The following is a 5,000-nucleotide window of genomic DNA, read 5'->3' on the forward strand; positions in this document are numbered from 1 at the left end:
TATTGAACGGAGCTAACTAAACCAGGCTACTTGTCGTCGACTGGCTTAAAGGCTGTTGGAGTGATTGTTTTTATTCTTTCAATATTAAATCGCATTCATAACGGCACATTGTCTTCCCACATAAAAAAACAAACAAACAAACGAACAAATAAAAACTCTAACAACACCAGACTAAAATGCAAAACGTTCAACCCAGTAACATAAATGGGGCTCCATTGAGTCAGGTCATTTGGGATAAGGTACTGGAAGTACCCACTGTGAGCACTTTAGCCCCCTTTGAGCGTGGTGCCCATACACCCTCGTAGAATAAACTGGGACAGTATTTGTTAGAACAAAAAATATGTATAAAGTAAGCCACCTCAGTTATGAAAGGCTGATAGGACAAGGCCTGACGTAGCAAAAAAAAAAAAAAAAAAAAAAAAAAAAAAAATATATATATATATATATATATATAAAGAAAGAAAAGAAAAGAAAAAGAAATGAGATAGGAGAATGTAAATAAATAAATAAATAAATAAATAACACAAAGTAACACTTAACATCGCAAAACAAGGCAGGAGCTATCTGACGTTTCAAAGAAAAGGAACAATGTGCTTTCAGAGATAGACCACCTAATCGTCTAAGACATAACAAGAAGGTCAAAACATGAACCTATCTAATCTCAGCGGCCACTTGACAGATTTTATTCTGACTAACGCCAGACAGTTGTCTTCACTTGAACGAAAAGACGTATATTGTCACGACTTGTCTAAACTGAACAAGATCGTACGGCATTGGGCAGAAGAAATACTGCAAAGTAGTCACTGGGAATTTACTCATTAACACTAAATGGCCAGGATAAACATTTAACATGATCTGACATTAGGTGATTTTATTCAATTACCGGAAGGATTTTGTACTAAAAAAAAAAGTGATACACTCTTGAATCCTTTGTGTCCACAAGAAACCATTTTCAGATGAATAAAATCACCTTAGATTGACTAAAACGCCCAAAGTGATCAACTCACTGAAACTATCCGAGAAAAAAAAAAATCCAAGTACATCACTATTTCCGCCACTGGATTAATCATAAGCTGCCCACAAGGATAATTATAATCGTTATCCAACACCAAAGACTATCTATTTAAGGTTTCACAGGCTTGGGGGGCGACGAGAGAAAAATAAACAGCTACATGACCTCAAAAAAAAGGGAACAAAATTGGTAACGGCAAGAAAAAAATATCCGTTTGCGAGTAAAAGAGAGAGAGAGAGAGAGAGAGAGAGAGAGAGAGAGAGAGAGAGAGAGAGAGAGAGAGAGAGAGAGAGAGAGAGAGATAGAGATAGATAGATAGAGATAGATAGACAGAGAGAGAGAGAGAGAGAGAGAGAGAGAGAGAGAGAGAGAGAGAGAGAGAGAGAGAGAGAGAGAGAGAGAGAGAGAGAGAGAGAGAGAGAGAGAGAGAGAGAGAGAGAGAGAGAGAGAGAGAGAGAGAGAGAGAGAGAGAGAAAGAGGATCGTAGGGAAATGAATAGATGAGTGCAACAAAAATCTTGCGTGCTTTTGGAAAACAGTCTTTTGGGCAACGTAAAGCAAACAAGCAAGCAGCGTGAACAACAACATATAATGGAATCTCGTTTCAGTGTTTTTTTTCTGGTACGACAACGGAAATTAACCCATGAAGGCCCGGTGTCCCCTCCACGCCTTTTGTTGTGGTTCTCTCTCCAGAGCTCAGGGGGGCACCTCCAGGCAATAGAGGAGCTAAGACAAGCTCACTTAACCCATCAATGCATGGTGTTCCCCTTAAGGATTTTGTTTTAGGCAGATGAATTTTGTTCAGGAGAGAATGGCGCCTCTGGGGTCTAAAGTGTTGAAAATTCTCACTTAAGCCATAAAAGCCCTCTTTTGTTCTGGCTGAGCCAGACAGCCTTGCTCAGCTTAGAGGGACGTTTCTGAACTATGAGGTGTTAGCAAGAGTCATTAATCTAAGCCAAGACATCCTCCTTCTAGAGATGCTCCGGCAATGTTCGAGGACACCTCTGGGCACTAACGGGCTCATTTGAAGTGTGGAGGGAGGCGGGTAAGGGAACTAAGACCAACATGGAAAGGGAAGAAGGAAACAAACATCGCTTTTGTAACACACGTGCATGGAAGGGGGATTTTCTTGGCAAAAACGAAACACCGAACATCAAAAAAAGGAGGGAGTCAAGAAGGAAGGCTCGACATAAAAGTACCGATGACAAAAGTATTGAAGATACAACTTTCATTTTATTTTTTCTTCTTATCAACAGAGTCAAAGTCTTTCTTTCATAATCGCAACGTGGTTTATTTTTTTCTATTGATTTATTTTATGTTTTTAGTTAGATCCCAGTGCCAGTGGATTAGGATATAAAAGTTACTGAGGAAACCGATCGATCTCAGAGACTTATCAGAAATCACCCAACCCTGATTCGTTGTACCCGTGTCAGTCTTCTGTCAATGCTGGACAGTCTCTCTATGTGTGGTTGATTGTCTGTAAGGGAGCCTGGCAGAGTAGACGCATATAATTGTTTGTGTTGTCTAGACTGTGTTGACATGTCTCGCACAGCAACCGGAGCGGAGTCTCCTCAAAAGAATTTGTTTTATTTAGATTATTGTTGAAAGACAGGCAAAAACTCTTATATGCGGGTCCTCTGGCCGTAAAGACTATGTTATTGTTTGTTCTTGTTAGTATGGCTGGGTGGCGGTGTTTACTGCGTTATAGTGGTGTTGTGGGGTTTATTTGATGTGCCAGTGTATGACCTCTGATGTAATAAGGTGGATGCTCTAGGCTTTGTTTAGCAGATGCTCTTTCGGGTGTACTGAGCATGTCGAAATGTCTGTAAGCGCAAAACGTCTCCTCGAGTCAGTGGTCTATAGGTGTTTTCAGTGTTTTGTCCATGATTATTTTCAATACCTATTTCTGTGTGCCTGTAAATTATGATGCCGTGTCTGAGATGGACGTTGCTTATGCTGGACTTTTGCATATTAAGTTGTTGGTGTTCTCTTATTGTCACTTTTAATCACTGTGATGGTGCTACGGTGTATACTACATTTCTATGTAATGTCAGTTATGTGTGATGCCAATCTCATTGAGTTACTGTTTGTGACGCCGAGTACTTTTGTCTGGTGTGTGTGTGTAGGATACATGTGTTGCTCAGTGTGGTTCAATAAGGTGTTGATAGTTGCGATATCAGTGGACTCAGTGATCTCTTCATTCTATAAGTAGGTAGCCATTATTCTAGTCTGTGAATGCCTGTAGTTGTGGAATGGCTAACTCGTGCCTGGAGCCCATATTTGTAAGTATGATGTCAAATCTGTAGGATACGAATTGCATGTTGCCCTTCTTTAAAGTAGATGCTGAACTATCACGCAGAGTCAGGTTGAACAATTTGGGTTAGAAAACAAAGACTTGTGGGACTCCGTTGGGTATATTTTTGGTATGTGAAGTGCATAATGGATACTCTACGTGTACCTGTCTAACTGAGAAGTAGTTTTCAACCATAGTTTAGTATTGGTATGCAGTGAGGTGCCATATATTTTGTCTATGAAGAGCAGTCTTTTCGGGATAACGTCAAATGCCTTACTTATGGGTCTTATGACGAGTAATATGTGGTGTGGTAGTTTGGGATTGATTGAATCCATGTATTATGTGTTGCATAAAGTTGCTATGAAACGATGGTATAAAAAATGGTGTTGTGTTTGGGATAATGGGACATGTTGATTGAAGTCAAGGAATGCATTCTCCATCGTCTTGAGTGTTGTATAGAGCAGTGTGATTGATCTGTTGATCTGAGAAGAGTCATGATTTCTCCGTGTTGCCAGAGTTTAAAATACCATGCAGTATGCATGACTGTATTTTTTTTATATATGTGAGTGTTTGGATCCCCTGTACTACTAAGTGTTTGAGGTGTATGACTAACTATCTTGAACTGCAGTATGTGTTTTTCGTATAGGCACTGGTCTGCGTGTTGGACTGTCAAATGACTGATTCATAGTAATGATCTATGTACATGTTGGCTTCTTCTTTCCGGGTTGTAATATTTGTGTCTAAAGTGGAGATGACTGCATGTGTTGTGTCTTATGTGTCAAATGTTACTTTTGTCAATAGAATGTAGTGTTTGATAGAGTTGTGATGTGTTAGTTTTCAGGTTGAGGTTTAGAGAGAGAGGAGAGAGAGAGAGAGATAGAGAGAGAGAGAGAGAGAGAGAGAGAGAGAGAGAGAGAGAGAGAGAGAGAGAGAGAGAGAGAGAGAGAGAGTAGGAGAGATATCTATATCATTAAATGACCTCACTAGTCACAAACAACTGAAAACAATGATGATCGCGTATAACACACACACACACACACACACACACACACACACACACACACACACACATATACATACAATTGCACACACATACATGAATATATACACACATACAAACACACACACACACACACTTATAAGGTCTTGAGCCAAATACAAAATCGGTATCATGTAAGGACACTAAGCAAACACTTCTCTGTTGGTCCAAAGTCTTAGCGCAATCATTACACTGGCTCAGGTGATTTTCAAATACAAACATATGTTTGTTATTTTTATATAAATTTTGCACTCTGATTCTAAAAGTCACTTGAGTCTCAATCAGGTCAAATTTTGAATCAAAATAATATTTAGAATTATTAATTTTCCGCTTTACTGGTCGGTCGGTGATTCATCTGGCGGCTTCTGATATATCTCAGGTGTACAGCACACTATAATACTCTAATCTAACGGCCTCTTCGAGGACTGGACCGATTAGGCAACAACAATGGCCGTTAGAAAGCTGACGTCTCACCGGCCTTGATAGCTGTCTTGCATAACTAGAATGTGCTTTTGATTAGGAAAAATGGGTTGCGTGCAAACCGGATCCAAGATTTTTTTTTTCAATCGTGACCTTAAAAAAAGAATAAAACGCAGACAAAGAAAATGATCAAACGTCCAAGTGCCTCTCCCGAATTTGTTTTTGTAAACAAAAGCT

Source organism: Oratosquilla oratoria, chromosome 2 (assembly GCF_046742065.1).
Source record: "Oratosquilla oratoria isolate Oo_2021 chromosome 2, ASM4674206v1, whole genome shotgun sequence".
NCBI classification, from domain to species: Eukaryota; Metazoa; Arthropoda; class Malacostraca; order Stomatopoda; family Squillidae; genus Oratosquilla; species Oratosquilla oratoria.